Below are 18283 nucleotides of genomic sequence, written 5' to 3'. Positions count from 1 at the left end.
GTTGCTAAGTGAGAAATTTGTTGAGTTTTGTCCAGGATGACTCCCACCCCAAACTTCTCCAGTTAACACTCTAGATCAGCATATGCATGAGTGCCCACCAATGATCCCTTTAATTTTTTTTCGGTGTGGGTGGAAAAGTATAGTGTCTGAGCGGCATAGAAGTCTAAATAAATAAATGAATGAATGAATAAATAAATAAATAAATAAATAAATTTTCATGCCTGAGCGCCTGATTTTTTTTCCACAGATTTCACCCAAGACAACTTATTGCATAATTATTTGGGGCTCGGTCCTAGGGCAGAATAAGGTCCCTTCTGTTATTCTATTATTTTATATTTCAATTAATATCATTATCCTCTTATAAATCCAGATAGGCTATCATGCCTACTCCTCCTTCTTATACATTCTTCTTAAAAGAAACAAAAAACCCTTATACAACTTTTTCCTAATTAGGAAAAAAAAATTCCCTTCTTTTTATTAAAATAAATTAATAATAAAACAAAACCAAAATCTATTACTATTAAAACTAAAACAACCAGCAAAACCAAAAACACAACTCATAATAAATCCATGCTTTAAAATCTTCATTTCTTAAATATTTATATTTCCAAGCTCAATTCAGGCACTTAGCATTTACTATTATTAACTTTCACCAATCTTCTACATTTCCACGTAAGTTTTAAATTCATAATGCAAAGTCATAAAATCATACAGTACATATCATAAACCCCTTATTTATCCTATGTATCTTCCATTAATTTTACCTATTTAATTCTATATAGTTCTAAAATTCTAATCCAATTTTACGAATTAATACATCCTAATATTAAACAGCACCTAAATATATCTTTTACCATCAAGAAACCATGTTAACCATGATAAAACCTTGTTTTTATCTTCTTTGTTAATCAAACTAATTTATGAGTGGAAATACAAAGGTATATTTGCTCCCAACTAGTATATTATGTTCACAGAAGGCTTCATTTTAACAGAAGGATACAATTGTTTGCATGTTTCTTTGGCTATAAATGCCATCCGGCAGTGGAATATATTAAATATCTTGCTAAATATTGGTCCAGTCACTAAAGTATCATACATTTGCTGATTCCTCTAGTTCAAAGTTTGGAAATGTATATTAGGATATTACTTAATGTTCAATTTTATAAGAGTTCTGTTTTAAGAGAACTGTCTGATGTAATGTAAATAAGAGGCTGCCACAAAGAAGGGGGGGGGGGGGTCAAGTTATTCTCCAGAGCACCTGTAGGACAAGAAACAGTGGGTGGAAACTAATCAAGGAGAAGCAACTTAGAAGCAAGGAATGAATGCAAGAACAATTAATCCATGGAACTACTTGCCTCTAAAAGTTGTGAATGCTCAAACACTGGAAGTTTTAAAGAAGATGTTGGATACCAACTTGTCTGAAGTAGTGTAGGGTTTCCTGCCTAAGCAGGGGGTTGGACTAGAAGACCTCCAAGGTCCCTTCAAATTCCATTGTTGTTGTTGTGAAAACTAGTCTTAAGTCACTTTTTTCAGTATTGTTGTAACTTTGGTCACTAAATGAATGATTGTAAGTCAGTGGCTACCTGTGTTTTAGTCAATGTGCTTGTTTTTTCCCCTCCTGCTTTCTGTAATAGGCTGATTCTCCTGTAGTGTTGTGTTTAGAAGGAATTCCTTCATACAGTTCTTTCATAATGGGGTTTAAATGCAACCTCATGAAAGCACACTTAGTTTCTTAAGGTACCAGAGGCAGGGACACAACCCCTGCAGTGTTATGCAAATTACAGTGTACATGTGATTAGATATATTGCAGAGTATGCAATTGGCTATAATAGCACATTGCTGGGTGAGGAAGACAGAAGTTTGAGGTAATAACAGTAGTAAGAGATGTATATTTGAGAAAACAAAGGCAATATTTCATGGATATAGGTTTTTTTTCCCTAAAGAGTTATTTCTATGGGTTTATCTTATGCCTTGCTTGCCCCCTAGTATCTTATAGCTCTGTCAATATTTTTTGGCCTTTTTAATGTTTTATGGCCGAGTTGACAGTTTGTTTAACACCAGGTGAGAGCATGTGAGAGGAAGTAATTTACTTGCCTTACCTAAACCTATTCTTTCCATTATAAGAGTTTAAGATCCCATGTTCAGTGAAGAATGACAAGATCAACATTTATTTTACTTTACTGACATTATAATTAATGATAGATTTTTATCCTGATGGACACACACACACACACAAACACACACACACACATGGCAGTGAACATACTTTAATACTTCTACCTCCTATTTTCCCCACAACAGCAATTATAAGTTGGGCTGGGTATTGTTCCATTAAATTCTGGTAACTCTTAGGAATTAAAGCTTTCCCAGCTGTCCCTTCACTCACTTGGCAGGATATGAAAGTTTGGGGGCTAGCAGCCCTATAGTTTTTTGCAGCTAAGAGGTGCTAATCCAAACACACAGCAGTTAAATTTCTCATGATGCTTTTCAACAGATTCTTGCCTTTAACAATGGAGTGTGACATTTAACAAGTCTTGTTTTTTCAGTTCTTCCTGTCAGATGCAAATAAAGCTTAGAATTTTCTTGGGCAAGCCTGTTTATTAAAATCGTTGCACATATATTTAATTAACAGTCCTTAAAACATTTCCTAGATTACCTTTGAGACTTAGGTGAAGCATTATGGGAAAAGTGAGTTAGGAAGCCATTTTTTTCCCAGACAAACAAACATTGTGAATGTGTGAGTGCTTCTTTTTTCCTGTCTTCCCAACTAGTAGATTTGTTTGGAGAGATGCTGTATAAACCCCCTCTGAAACTGGAACTTCTTTCCTCCTCCCTCTCATTCTTGAAAGACTCTTTGTTGTATTTCTTCTCTCATCTTTTTTATGGATTGTGGAGAATGCATTACATAATTGCTTTCCATTTTTCTATAACTCTGGAGCAACAAAACATTAAAGTTGTCACATCCTTTGGCCAAAAAAAGTTGGCTGGTGAGCAATTTTGCAGAGTTCCAGAAGCAAAAGATACAGGTGGTTGTCCCCAAGGAGCCTACAGTCTGGGGGGAAAAATGAAGAAATGAGATAGCAAGGCAAAATTGAAAAGAGATGCCATTATTTGCACTCTCTCTTGTGTTTTCAGTTTCCATTAGCATGAAAGCTTGCAGCAATATGGATGCCCAAGTCTAATGGCTCTGTAGAATTTTGAGAAAGGAGGAAGTGAAGAAAGTTAATACTCATCCCTCTTAGAATAATGAAATATTCTATGAAATATTAAAAAGGCAGAATTATTATATTTTCCTGGATAAGGAAATTTTTAAAAAAATGTTTTAAAGGCAAAGCAGCTCCCTGCTCCCCCCCCCCCCACTTTAACTCCAGAGTAATGGGATTAAGACATGAGAGGATTAGCCCTCTACCCATCTAATAGCAGGGCTCACTACATTACAAAATCACCTACCGGCATTACATCAGCCCAAAGTTCAACCAGACATATCAGACAAACTCCTAGGATTTGCACATGACCTCTACAGCAACCAATGGGATACCTGCCCTGACACAGGAACAGGAAGCTTCAAGGCAGAGCCCAAGAGATGGTATAAATATACAGTAATATCTCGTCTTACGAACTTAATTGGTTCCAGGACAAGGTTCGTAAGGTGAAAAGTTCGTAAGATGAAACAATGTTTCCCATAGGAATCAATGGAAAAGCCAATAATGCGTCCAAGCCCATTAGGAGAATCCAAAATATTAAGGCTTAAAAAAAAAGGGGGGTGGCCAGACAAAGCTGAGGGGAACGGAGTGGGGGGAGGGAGTCCCAACGAAAAGAGCCTCTCTTGAGCTCCATGAGTCCCTGCCTCCCGTTTTTGTCCCCCCCCCACTCTGCTCATCTCCCCCGCACCTTTCTCCTCCCTTGAGCTCCATGAGTCTTTTCTTCCCGTTTTCTCCCACCCCACTCTCCTCATCTCCCCCACACCTTTCTCCTCCCTTGAGCTCCATGAGTCTTTTCTTCCCGCTTTTTCCCACCCCACTCTCCTCATCTCTCCCACACCTTTCTCCTCCCTTGAGCTCCATGAGTCTTTTCTTCCCGTTTTCTCCCACCCCACTCTCCTCATCTCCCCCACACCTTTCTCCTCTCTTGAGCTCCATGAGTCTTTTCTTCCCGTTTTCTCCCACCCCACTCTCCTCATCTCCCCCACACCTTTCTCCTCTCTTGAGCTCCATGAGTCTTTTCTTCCCGTTTTCTCCCACCCCACTCTCCTCATCTCCCCCACACCTTTCTCCTCCCTTGAGCTCCATGAGTCTTTTCTTCCCGTTTTCTCCCACCCCACTCTCCTCATCTCCCCCACACCTTTCTCCTCTCTTGAGCTCCATGAGTCTTTTCTTCCCGTTTTCTCCCACCCCACTCTCCTCATCTCCCCCACACCTTTCTCCTCCCTTGAGCTCCATGAGTCTTTTCTTCCCGCTTTTTCCCACCCCACTCTCCTCATCTCCCCCACACCTTTCTCCTCCCTTGAGCTCCATGAGTCTTTTCTTCCCGTTTTCTCCCACCCCACTCTCCTCATCTCCCCCACACCTTTCTCCTCCCTTGAGCTCCATGAGTCTTTTCTTCCCGTTTTCTCCCACCCCACTCTCCTCATCTCCCCCACACCTTTCTCCTCCCTTGAGCTCCATGAGTCTTTTCTTCCCGTTTTCTCCCACCCCACTCTCCTCATCTCCCCCACACCTTTCTCCTCCCTTGAGCTCCATGAGTCTTTTCTTCCCGCTTTTTCCCACCCCACTCTCCTCATCTCCCCCACACCTTTCTCCTCCCTTGAGCTCCATGAGTCTTTTCTTCCCGTTTTCTCCCACCCCACTCTCCTCATCTCCCCAACACCTTTCTCCTCCCTTGAGCTCCATGAGTCTTTTCTTCCCGTTTTCTCCCACCCCACTCTCCTCATCTCCCCCACACCTTTCTCCTCCCTTGAGCTCCATGAGTCTTTTCTTCCCATCCCACTCTCATGAGCTCCATGAGTCTTTTCTTCCCATCCCACTCTCATGAGCTCCATGAGTCTTTTCTTCCCGTTTTCTCCCACCCCACTCTCCTCATCTCCCCCACACCTTTCTCCTCCCTTGAGCTCCATGAGTCTTTTCTTCCCGCTTTTTCCCACCCCACTCTCCTCATCTCTCCCACACCTTTCTCCTCCCTTGAGCTCCATGAGTCTTTTCTTCCCGTTTTCTCCCACCCCACTCTCCTCATCTCCCCCACACCTTTCTCCTCCCTTGAGTTCCATGAGTCTTTTCTTCCCGCTTTTTCCCACCCCACTCTCCTCATCTCTCCCACACCTTTCTCCTCCCTTGAGCTCCATGAGTCTTTTCTTCCCGTTTTCTCCCACCCCACTCTCCTCATCTTTCCCACACCTTTCTCCTCCCTTGAGCTCCATGAGTCTTTTCTTCCCGCTTTTTCCCACCCCACTCTCCTCATCTCCCCCACACCTTTCTCCTCCCTTGAGCTCCATGAGTCTTTTCTTTCCGCTTTTTCCTACCCCACTCTCCTCATCTCCCCCACACCTTTCTCTTCCCTTGAGCTCCATGAGTGTTTTCTTCCCGTTTTCTCCCACCCCACTCTCCTCATCTCCCCCACACCTTTCTCCTCCCTTGAGCTCCATGAGTCTTTTCTTCCCGCTTTTTCCCACCCCATGAGTCTTTTCTTCCCGTTTTCTCCCACCCCATGAGTCTTTTCTTCCCGTTTTCTCCCACCCCACTCTCCTCATCTCCCCCACACCTTTCTCCTCCCTTGAGCTCCATGAGTCTTTTCTTCCCGCTTTTTCCCACCCCACTCTCCTCATCTCCCCCACACCTTTCTCCTCCCTTGAGCTCCATGAGTCTTTTCTTCCCATTTTCTCCCACCCCACTCTCCTCATCTCCCCCACACCTTTCTCCTCCCTTGAGCTCCATGAGTCTTTTCTTCCCGCTTTTTCCCATCCCACTCTCCTCATCTCCCCCACACCTTTCTCCTCCCTTGACCTCCATGAGTCTTTTCTTCCCGCTTTTTCCCACCCCACTCTCCTCATCTCTCCCACACCTTTCTCCTCCCTTGAGCTCCATGAGTCTTTTCTTCCCGTTTTCTCCCACCCCATGAGTCTTTTCTTCCCGCTTTTTCCCACCCCATGAGTCTTTTCTTCCCGCTTTTTCCCACCCCACTCTCCTCATCTCTCCCACACCTTTCTCCTCCCTTGAGCTCCATGAGTCTTTTCTTCCCGTTTTCTCCCACCCCACTCTCCTCATCTCCCCCACACCTTTCTCCTCCCTTGAGCTCCATGAGTCTTTTCTTCCCGCTTTTTCCCATCCCACTCTCCTCATCTCCCCCACACCTTTCTCCTCCCTTGAGCTCCATGAGTCTTTTCTTCCCGCTTTTTCCCATCCCACTCTCCTCATCTCCCCCACACCTTTCTCCTCCCTTGAGCTCCATGAGTCTTTTCTTCCCGCTTTTTCCCACCCCACTCTCCTCATCTCTCCCACACCTTTCTCCTCCCTTGAGCTCCATGAGTCTTTTCTTCCCGTTTTCTCCCACCCCATGAGTCTTTTCTTCCCGCTTTTTCCCACCCCACTCTCCTCATCTCTCCCACACCTTTCTCCTCCCTTGAGCTCCATGAGTCTTTTCTTCCCGTTTTCTCCCACCCCACTCTCCTCATCTCCCCCACACCTTTCTCCTCCCTTGAGCTCCATGAGTCTTTTCTTCCCGCTTTTTCCCATCCCACTCTCCTCATCTCCCCCACACCTTTCTCCTCCCTTGAGCTCCATGAGTCTTTTCTTCCCGCTTTTTCCCACCCCACTCTCCTCATCTCCACCACACCTTTCTCCTCCCTTGAGCTCCATGAGTCTTTTCTTTCCGCTTTTTCCTACCCCACTCTCCCCATTTCTTTTCTTCCCCATGAGCTTTTTCCCACCCCATGAGTCTTTTCTTCCCGTTTTCTCCCACCCCACTCTCCTCATCTCCCCCACACCTTTCTCCTCCCTTGAGCTCCATGAGTCTTTTCTTCCCGCTTTTTCCCACCCCACTCTCCTCATCTCTCCCACACCTTTCTCCTCTCTTGAGCTCCATGAGTCTTTTCTTCCCGTTTTCTCCCACCCCACTCTCCTCATCTCCCCCACACCTTTCTCCTCCCTTGAGCTCCATGAGTCTTTTCTTCCCGTTTTCTCCCACCCCACTCTCCTCATCTCCCCCACACCTTTCTCCTCTCTTGAGCTCCATGAGTCTTTTCTTCCCGTTTTCTCCCACCCCACTCTCCTCATCTCCCCCACACCTTTCTCCTCCCTTGAGCTCCATGAGTCTTTTCTTCCCGCTTTTTCCCACCCCACTCTCCTCATCTCCCCCACACCTTTCTCCTCCCTTGAGCTCCATGAGTCTTTTCTTCCCGTTTTCTCCCACCCCACTCTCCTCATCTCCCCCACACCTTTCTCCTCCCTTGAGCTCCATGAGTCTTTTCTTCCCGTTTTCTCCCACCCCACTCTCCTCATCTCCCCCACACCTTTCTCCTCCCTTGAGCTCCATGAGTCTTTTCTTCCCGTTTTCTCCCACCCCACTCTCCTCATCTCCCCCACACCTTTCTCCTCCCTTGAGCTCCATGAGTCTTTTCTTCCCGCTTTTTCCCACCCCACTCTCCTCATCTCCCCCACACCTTTCTCCTCCCTTGAGCTCCATGAGTCTTTTCTTCCCGTTTTCTCCCACCCCACTCTCCTCATCTCCCCAACACCTTTCTCCTCCCTTGAGCTCCATGAGTCTTTTCTTCCCGTTTTCTCCCACCCCACTCTCCTCATCTCCCCCACACCTTTCTCCTCCCTTGAGCTCCATGAGTCTTTTCTTCCCATCCCACTCTCATGAGCTCCATGAGTCTTTTCTTCCCATCCCACTCTCATGAGCTCCATGAGTCTTTTCTTCCCGTTTTCTCCCACCCCACTCTCCTCATCTCCCCCACACCTTTCTCCTCCCTTGAGCTCCATGAGTCTTTTCTTCCCGCTTTTTCCCACCCCACTCTCCTCATCTCTCCCACACCTTTCTCCTCCCTTGAGCTCCATGAGTCTTTTCTTCCCGTTTTCTCCCACCCCACTCTCCTCATCTCCCCCACACCTTTCTCCTCCCTTGAGTTCCATGAGTCTTTTCTTCCCGCTTTTTCCCACCCCACTCTCCTCATCTCTCCCACACCTTTCTCCTCCCTTGAGCTCCATGAGTCTTTTCTTCCCGTTTTCTCCCACCCCACTCTCCTCATCTTTCCCACACCTTTCTCCTCCCTTGAGCTCCATGAGTCTTTTCTTCCCGCTTTTTCCCACCCCACTCTCCTCATCTCCCCCACACCTTTCTCCTCCCTTGAGCTCCATGAGTCTTTTCTTTCCGCTTTTTCCTACCCCACTCTCCTCATCTCCCCCACACCTTTCTCTTCCCTTGAGCTCCATGAGTGTTTTCTTCCCGTTTTCTCCCACCCCACTCTCCTCATCTCCCCCACACCTTTCTCCTCCCTTGAGCTCCATGAGTCTTTTCTTCCCGCTTTTTCCCACCCCATGAGTCTTTTCTTCCCGTTTTCTCCCACCCCATGAGTCTTTTCTTCCCGTTTTCTCCCACCCCACTCTCCTCATCTCCCCCACACCTTTCTCCTCCCTTGAGCTCCATGAGTCTTTTCTTCCCGCTTTTTCCCACCCCACTCTCCTCATCTCCCCCACACCTTTCTCCTCCCTTGAGCTCCATGAGTCTTTTCTTCCCATTTTCTCCCACCCCACTCTCCTCATCTCCCCCACACCTTTCTCCTCCCTTGAGCTCCATGAGTCTTTTCTTCCCGCTTTTTCCCATCCCACTCTCCTCATCTCCCCCACACCTTTCTCCTCCCTTGAGCTCCATGAGTCTTTTCTTCCCGCTTTTTCCCATCCCACTCTCCTCATCTCCCCCACACCTTTCTCCTCCCTTGAGCTCCATGAGTCTTTTCTTCCCGCTTTTTCCCACCCCACTCTCCTCATCTCTCCCACACCTTTCTCCTCCCTTGAGCTCCATGAGTCTTTTCTTCCCGTTTTCTCCCACCCCATGAGTCTTTTCTTCCCGCTTTTTCCCACCCCACTCTCCTCATCTCTCCCACACCTTTCTCCTCCCTTGAGCTCCATGAGTCTTTTCTTCCCGTTTTCTCCCACCCCACTCTCCTCATCTCCCCCACACCTTTCTCCTCCCTTGAGCTCCATGAGTCTTTTCTTCCCGCTTTTTCCCATCCCACTCTCCTCATCTCCCCCACACCTTTCTCCTCCCTTGAGCTCCATGAGTCTTTTCTTCCCGCTTTTTCCCACCCCACTCTCCTCATCTCCACCACACCTTTCTCCTCCCTTGAGCTCCATGAGTCTTTTCTTTCCGCTTTTTCCTACCCCACTCTCCCCATTTCTTTTCTTCCCCATGAGCTTTTTCCCACCCCATGAGTCTTTTCTTCCCGTTTTCTCCCACCCCACTCTCCTCATCTCCCCCACACCTTTCTCCTCCCTTGAGCTCCATGAGTCTTTTCTTCCCGCTTTTTCCCACCCCACTCTCCTCATCTCTCCCACACCTTTCTCCTCCCTTGAGCTCCATGAGTCTTTTCTTCCCGTTTTCTCCCACCCCACTCTCCTCATCTCCCCCACACCTTTCTCCTCCCTTGAGCTCCATGAGTCTTTTCTTCCCGCTTTTTCCCATCCCACTCTCCTCATCTCCCCCACACCTTTCTCCTCCCTTGAGCTCCATGAGTCTTTTCTTCCCGCTTTTTCCCACCCCACTCTCCTCATCTCCCCCACACCTTTCTCCTCCCTTGAGCTCCATGAGTCTTTTCTTCCCGTTTTCTCCCACCTCACTCTCCTCATCTCCCCCACACCTTTCTCCTCCCTTGAGCTCCATGAGTCTTTTCTTCCCGCTTTTTCCCATCCCACTCTCCTCATCTCCCCCACACCTTTCTCCTCCCTTGAGCTCCATGAGTCTTTTCTTCCCGCTTTTTCCTACCCCACTCTCCTCATCTCCCCCACACCTTTCTCTTCCCTTGAGCTCCATGAGTCTTTTCTTCCCGTTTTCTCCCACCCCACTCTCCTCATCTCCCCCACACCTTTCTCCTCCCTTGAGCTCCATGAGTCTTTTCTTCCCGCTTTTTCCCACCCCACTCTCCTCATCTCCCCCACACCTTTCTCCTCCCTTGAGCTCCATGAGTCTTTTCTTCCTGTTTTTGTCCCCCCAACTCTGCCCGTTTTTGCGATCCTGGGATTCCCCTCCTGGGATTTCCCTACAGCATCGTGTTTTTGCGGAAGTCAGGAAGTGGGGTTTCCCATGGAGGGGAGCCTCGAGGGATCCCAGGATCACAAAAACTGGTGCTTGCCTTGCAACAAAAGTCTGGAGGCGGGGCATCCCAGCGGCGGCGGCAGGTTCGTAAGGTGAAAAAAGTTCGTAAGAAGTGGCAAAAAAATTCCAAACCCTGGGTTCGTATCTAAAACATCTCCCCCTTGCCCATGTTGTTTTGCCATTTGATTGATTGACTGTGTGCCTGTTTTTTATATATATTGGGACTGTTTTATGAATTTATGAATTTTAAATTGTAATTAGATTGGTGGGCATTGGATTTGTTATTACGTACTGTTTTTTATTATTGTTGTGAGCCGCCCTGAGTTTGGGGAGAGGGGCGGCATATAAATCCAATAATTCTAATCTAATCTAATCTCAAAAAGTTCGTATGATGAGGGGTTCGTATCACGAGGTACCACTGTAACTCCTCTCTTTCTCCCTCCCTCTCCCTCTCTTTCTGTTCCATATGCTCAACTGGCCAGGACCTCAAACCACATGATCTTATTCACCATTCAAACCATCCTTCCAAGCAGTCTCCATGTTTCCAGTGTCTTTGTCCCCACTTGAAATTGAACCCAGTTCTTTCAACAGAAATTTTCAGATAATTATCTTGGAAAAGGGTGCCTATTATAGGTACCTTTCCTCTCTTGTGCAAATATGTGCACATGTGTTTGTCTGGTCTTTCAAAACATCATACTGTTTTATGTCTAAAAATAATACCATCAATTGGAGTGTACTTGAGTTTGAAAGAGAAATTCTTCCCCGCTCACAAGAGCTGCAGGAAGAGATCAGTTCTGGCACTGGCTTTGTCTTGTCCTATCCTTAGTCTAACCTTGACTACATCCTCATAGGGGAGGAAAATAATACGTTCAAAAGCAGCAGAATTTTATTCCAGCTGAATGCGACAGAACAACATTGGAAAAAGTATACGAAACCAATCTACTGATAGAAAGATGTTATAAAACTCAAATTGGAATAATGTTGTTGGTCTTTTCGTAAGTTATTTAATAGCTGCCCTGAGTCTACGGAAAGGGGCGGCATACAAATCTAATAAATATAAATATATATATATATATATAAATATAAATATAAATATATCTACATGAAGCCGCTGGGCAAGATCATCTGACGGCATGGGTGAGATATCACCAATACGCTGATGATACCCAGTTATACATCTCCGCCCCATGTCAATTCAGTGAAGCGGTGGATGTGATGTGCCTGGAGGCTGCGAGAGTCTGGATGTGGGCCAACAGGTTCAGGTCTAGATGAGGGCCAACAGGCTCAAGCTCAACCCAGACAAAGTTGGCTGTGGGCATTTCTTCCTAAGGACTATTTGATCTGTCCGACCATTGTCCTGGGGGGAGAAACTTTAAACCCCTCAGATAGGGTCCGCAACTTGGGTGTCCTCCTGGACCCACAGCTAAACCTTGAAAACCATCTCTTGGCTGTGGCCAGGGGGACCTTTGCCCAGGTTTGCCTGGTGTACCAGTTGCGACCCTATTTGCTCTACGCACAGTCGCTCAGGCCCTCATCACCTCCCGTGTGGATTATTGCAATGCGCTCTACATGGGGCTACCCTTGAAAAGCATTCAGAGATTCCAAATTGTCCAGAATGCAGCCAGGCGAGCTATCATGGGTGCACCTCAGTACACCCATATAACACCTATACTCTGCGAGCTGCACTGACTTCCTATTAGTCTCCGGGCACAATTCAAGGCATTGGTTATTTCCTATAAAGCCCTATATGGTTCAGGGCCAGATTATTTACAGGACCACTTCCTGCCACATACCTCCCAGAGACCAATTAGAGCACACAGAGTTGGCCTCCTACGGATTCCATCAGCTAAACAATGCAGGTTGGCGGGACCGCAGATGAGGGCCTTCTCTGTTGTTGCCCCGACTTTATGGAATCAACTCCCCCTCAAGGTCCGTATGGCCCTCCTGCCCTGCTGGCTTTTCATAAGGCCACGAAGACCTGGCTATGCTGGCAGGCCTGGGGGCCCTAAATTAACCACTAGCTTGTCCATGTATATAAATCTGTATGAATGATTAGTATGTGTGCTGTTGAACTGTTTTTAAGTTTTAATCAGAATTTTAGTTTTTTTTTTCTTGACTTCTTTTTAGTGTTAATGTTATTTGTAATTTTATACTGTTCTAAGCCACCCTGAATCCTTTGGGATTGGGCGGCATAGAAGTCAAATTAATTGATTAGTTGATTAGTTGATTAATTGATTATAAATAAATAAATAAATAAATAAATAAATAAATAAGTGATGATGAAAGTAATGTATATTCCTTGAATGAGATCAATACTAAAATCTGAGGCTGCACTCGGGAGAAGCTAGGGCCACTCTTGTATGTCTCCAAAGCATCATGCTTCAAAGGGATGTATGGTTGTTTCCTCAATTGTTTTGCTTTCCTTTCTTGGTGTCTCCTCCCACTACTGGAAGTGAACACACTATTGTCCCTAGATGCCATTCCCTGTTGATTTCTGGCCTCCCTAAGGGATGGTAAACACAATGATCCTTGGTTTTATGCCTGGCTATGTTTGCAGTTTTTCAGATTGTGCTCTGTGTAACCCTATCCATCTCCATCTCCGTAAGAGATTAAAGCAAAGAAAAAAAAGTTCACTCAAACACACGGAATTTTCTGCTGTTAGAATTTTACCTTTATATTAGGGGTTCTGGGATTTTTTAATAATGAAAAATAGGGTTTTTTTTAAATTTAATAGGTTTTTAATAGGTCCCACAGCCTAAAACAGCCTTAAAGCTTCCTGATTTATATTTTTCCTTTCTCTGAAAAATAAATGCAGAAAGAGAGCATTAAGATGTGGCTAACATGGCACCTGTCTTCCATAAGGATATCGAGGATGTTTCCAAATTCATCACCTGAATGCTGGGAATGTGAAAAAGAAACTGACGCATATTATCACTTATGGTGGACTTGCATGGAGGCAAAGACTTATTGGAACAAGATAACCACTTAGCTAAAAGAAATAACAAAAGAGGACATAGAGAAAAAAACTGAGCTTTTTTTATTTGGTATTTTTAATAAGGACTATAAAAAAGAAACACAATATCTCACCATTCATATTTTAATTGCAGTTAGAATCACATACGCACAATATTGGAAAAACAAAGAAATACCCAATTAAGAAAATGTAATTTAAAAAATAATGGACTATGTGGAAATAGACATGTTAATGAAAGTATTGGAAGGGAAAGATGAGTCTGGTTCTTATAAAGTATGGAACAAGTTTTATAATTGGCTGAAAGAAAGAAATAACAAATAAAGGAAAACTATATAGTAGGAGTATTCTCAAGGAGCTCAGTTACGGTTTTAGAAGGAACTTTTCATATTAGGATAAGCAATGATAGAGCAATCTTAACATCAAACAAAATACCGTATATATATATAATACAGTATTTTGTTTGATATTAAGATTGCTCTATCTTTATATATATATACTGTATAAAAAAACTAATATCATATATATGTGTGTGTGTATATGTGTGTGTGTGTGTGTGTGTGTGTTTGTGTGTGTATATGATATTAGTTTTCAGTGGACAGAGGTCTATAAATGCCCCACCTGTTTGTTATATGTTTCATCTTGTCTTGTGTGTGTTCAATAAAAAATAATAATACTTTTTTTAAAAAAAAGAAGAAGATGTGGCTAACTTCTATTTTTAATCTTTCTCATTTAACCAGCTGGAAGGGCATTGACCTGCCTAGGAAGGAAAAGGTCCAGTTTAGCATTGTGATGAGTAATTTAATAGTACAAATATGCTGCAATAACAGGAGTGAAGCTTGAAGCAGTTTTGAAAGGACATCAGTTCATATCGACTATTATATGGACAGAGAGTACATGAAGAGGCAATTGTTGGGATACATTATTATTGAGAAAATTGAAACTTCCTCTCATGTTTTCAATCCTGGAAGTCAGACCAGTTCAAGAAACAGGCACAAGAAGGTTACCAGGAATGCTGTGGATTGTGACAGTATAGAATAAAAAGTATTGAAAACCTGACCAAGGCCTTCTCTGACTCATCCCATAAAAAGCAATTACTAAGGGTATAGTGATTCACTATAGGTGAGATGGATGGCTCTATAGATATGGTAATCAAGCAAAATGAAGGTAATGTTACTTTGAGTTTCTTGTGTTTCCTTCCATTCCATCTCCTCTGCAATCGCTTATCCAAATTCTCCTAATCCAGGGGTTTCAAACACAATTTCACTGAGGGCTGCATCAGGGTTGTGTTTGACCTGGGAGCGAGGGGAAGGGGGCAGGGGGCATGGGCAGCTTGATGTCACTATTGGGGGCACCTGAGGTGGCCAAGTGCTAAAGCAGGACTTCGCTCAGAATCTCCCTGTATGTCCCTCAAATTAGTCTAAATTGCTTTTCGTGTCTTGTCCATCTTTCCAAACTCAATCCATACACCAGAATAAATGTGATTCTCTTTTTAAAAAGAGAAACCACTTTTTTCTTCCTTCTCAAAATACAGAAATGTAAAGGTAGGCTCTATACCTTTGCGTTGCATCCATTATGGAAGTTTTTTAACCTCTACTAATTTAACGTTCTTTTGTTGATAGCTGTTTTGCTACTGTGCTGTTGTGGCTTTTTATTGTTCTCTCTCTATCGATTCAGATGAAAATCCTCAGTTGTAACTCTGCTATTTGTATATTGGCCTTCAAACAAAGAAGAGAATTGGACAAAGATTAAGCAGTAGAAATAATAGAAGCAGGAATTTGTTTGAATAGTTTAGAACTGATTTCAGCCTCCAAAGATTGCAGCATGTGCTCTGCAGGATATCTTTCCTGGATTTTGTGTGAGTTTTAGGTTCCTATTACTCATGGCATGTTTTTCTTCTGTTGCCAACCACTTGCCAAGCTCACTTGTTTAATGCATGCTTTTATTTTGCACTGTGCTGCTTTTGTTATACTTGGCTTGAGAGTGGGTGGAAGTCAAAGCACCTAGAGGATAGAGGGTTCCCCCCTTTCTTTCTATGAGTCACACATTTAAAGAGCACTTGAGCATTTACACAGCAAACTGCTAAGAAAAGAGAATAAAATAGCTCTATAACGCAGTTCTACACGTTTATACTAAGATTTTTGTCATACAAAATTCTGCAGAGGTTTCTACTGCTGCCGCCACTGCATCATATTGAATAAGTTGGATATCTAGCTCATGTTATAGAAGCAGGGACAAAGTAGTTTTCTAATGGAATGCATCTATTTTATTAATTTTCTGGACTTACACCCTGCCTTGAAAATCTCTTTTCATTTTATTACCACGATAATAACCCTGTGTGAGAGAGCAATTGGCTCCAAATCACCCAGTAAGATCCAATTGAAGAGTGTGGACTTGAATCCAAGTTTTCCTATTCCTAGTTTAGTACTTTGACTACTATGCCTTACTTACATTTGTGCAGTAGGTGATTTTAGTAAATTGTTTTTGTCAATCCTTCTTTTTTTGTTTTGTCCTTCTTTTCCAAAGATATTCAGAGGAAAAAATAGACAAGATTATGATTGCAAGGTATTCTGTTAAATAGAAATTATGTTGAGTGATAATGGTGGATGGTAGACTAGAATATTTGATAAGGCAGATCTGGGTCAAGCAATGATCCCTTTTGGATTCCTTTAGTTCTGGCTGCAATAACACTTTGTGGTAATTTAGTGCAACATAATTTGTTCTCAGTTAAAATAAATAAATCTTTAAATTCATTTGGATTAGCATCACTAATGCGGCAGGGATCTCAAGCATTTCTGCCAAATATATACAGTGTGATTGCACATACATTTTGAAATAGCTTGTATGCAACCATTATTGATGCAGTATTCCAAGCTGTGAGCCACCAGTGTCTCTGAGGCACCCAGGGTTAGCCCCGTAGCTGAAGTATTGTCAGACCTTCCGGGTAAACCAGACAGGAAACACAACTAGGTGAGATAAATCTACTTTACTGTAAAGCTACACAGTAAGAGCGAGTCTTCCAAATCTGAAGGTACAAACTTCTTGCTGCCACTTTTAGCTGTATGGTCAATTAGGGTGATCCTTCTTCTTCTGTCTGTTAAGCAACAGCTTGCAAGATTTATAAAGCTTAGAACTACGTCGCCTTAACCACGACCTAAGTATAGCCCATAGTATCATCACCTAACTCCCAAAACCTTACCCCTAAACTATCTACTGATGACCTCTTCCGATTCCTAAGAGGTCAGTAAGTGGCGTGCATAAGTGCGCCAGAGTGCCTTCTGTCCCCTGTCCTAATGTTTCTCTTTTACTAGTATCATGTATATAAATTATTATTATATCTTTGTATACCACCAATACGTACTTGACAAAACAAACAAATAAAAATAAATAAAATAAAATAAATAAATAATAAATAAAGATCTTCCCTCTCTTGTCTGATTGTTCCCTAGCCAGCATCTCTTTCTTTCTTTCTTTCCCCCAAGGTCATCTACCAAGTGTTTCCCAACCTTGGCAACGGATGCTGGCTGGGGAATTCTGGGAGTTGAAGTCCAAATATCTTCAAGTTGCCAAGGTTGGGAAACACTGATCTACCACATTGCATTACAGATACTTCCACTTAGGTTTGTAATGTATTCGGGTCTGTGAAAATCTTTTCTTTTAGTAAGTGCAACTTAAGGCCTGCATGAGACCATATGTGCTTTTTGATACATTCACTGGTGCTTTGCAACCTCCATGTGATCCTCAGAAGAGAGGTCTACCTGTCATTAAACTTCTCTGCCACTGCTTCTCGTGAGAGACATATTATCCCCAGCTTTATAAACTTGTAGCATTTCTGCAAATTGCCTTGGACAACAGATGGTTGAGAATCTCTGAGCATCTGATAGTGCTGGGTAAAGGATATTGTCAGCAGGCAAAATGAGCTACATAATCACGATAACCTGGAGCTGTTCCAGTTGGCATGAAGCACTGGTTGTTGGGCTTCTGCTTTATTCAATAGGGATGAAAAACGTACTTTAAGGAAGACTCCCTTAGCGATCTGGTGAAAGTTACATTATGTCATTGAAGCAAGGGACAGTGTTACTAAAATAAAAATCAACTTCTGTGGGTCTTGCCAAGTTCTTACTGATTCTTACGGGAGAAACTAGTCCTACATTGTTTGAGGCTTTGAGCTCCTGATTAGGCACTCTCTTACTCTGGGACCACAAATTGTATTTCTCCCTTTCTTCTGCAGAAGGATTAGAAGAAGCTCTAAGCGTGTGCGACTATTGACAAAAATGATCATTTGGGTTTGGACAGTACAGATATTCTGGAACAAAGATATGAGTATACAGTTCTGCATCTTCTTTAATACTACCGACAATGCTGCTACCTTTCAAAAAGACCTTGACCATGTAGCAGAATGGTCAAACAACTGCAACTTCAAATCTCAACCAACAAATGCTCTGTCTTACAGATCGGCAAAAAGAATCAGAATACAAAATACAAACTTTGATGAAACAAACTTATAGATGACCTTCACTCTGTCAAAGACCTTGGAGTACTCATATCCAACAACCTAAGTGCTAGTGCCCACTGTAACAACACTGCCAAAAAAGCACTAACAGTTATTAATCTAATCTTATGCAGTTTCTTCTCTGGCAATATTATACTGCTAATCAGAGTTTACAAAACATTTGTTAGGCCAATTCTGGAATATAGCTCACCTGTCTGGAACCCGCATTGCATATCAGACATTAATACAATCGAGAGAGTCCAGAAATATTGGAGTCCTTCACTCCTCCACTCGAAACAAAATACTTTATTCCACCAGACTTGAAATATTGGGAGTAGACAATTTACAACTATGTCGCCCCCAATCTGACCTAAATGTAGTTCATAAAATCATATACCAAAATGTCCTTTCTGTTAATGACTACTTCACCTTCAACTGCAGCAATACACAAGCACGTAATAGATTCAAGCTAAATGTAAACCACTCCAAACTTGACTGCAGAAAATACGACTTCAGCA

General features: G+C 43.4%; 1 protein-coding gene across 1 annotated transcript in view; it reads left to right on the top strand.

Annotated features, from left to right (window-relative positions):
- The window catches only part of CYP20A1 (cytochrome P450 family 20 subfamily A member 1), a 45500-nt gene that overhangs the window by 9216 nt on the left and 18001 nt on the right, over positions 1 to 18283 (top strand). The window lies entirely within an intron of this gene.

The sequence above is a fragment of the Erythrolamprus reginae genome, chromosome 1, assembly GCF_031021105.1.
Source record: "Erythrolamprus reginae isolate rEryReg1 chromosome 1, rEryReg1.hap1, whole genome shotgun sequence".
NCBI classification, from domain to species: Eukaryota; Metazoa; Chordata; class Lepidosauria; order Squamata; family Dipsadidae; genus Erythrolamprus; species Erythrolamprus reginae.
The sequence above is the reverse complement of the archived record's forward strand: the minus strand, read 5'-3'. Positions and strand labels throughout refer to the sequence as shown.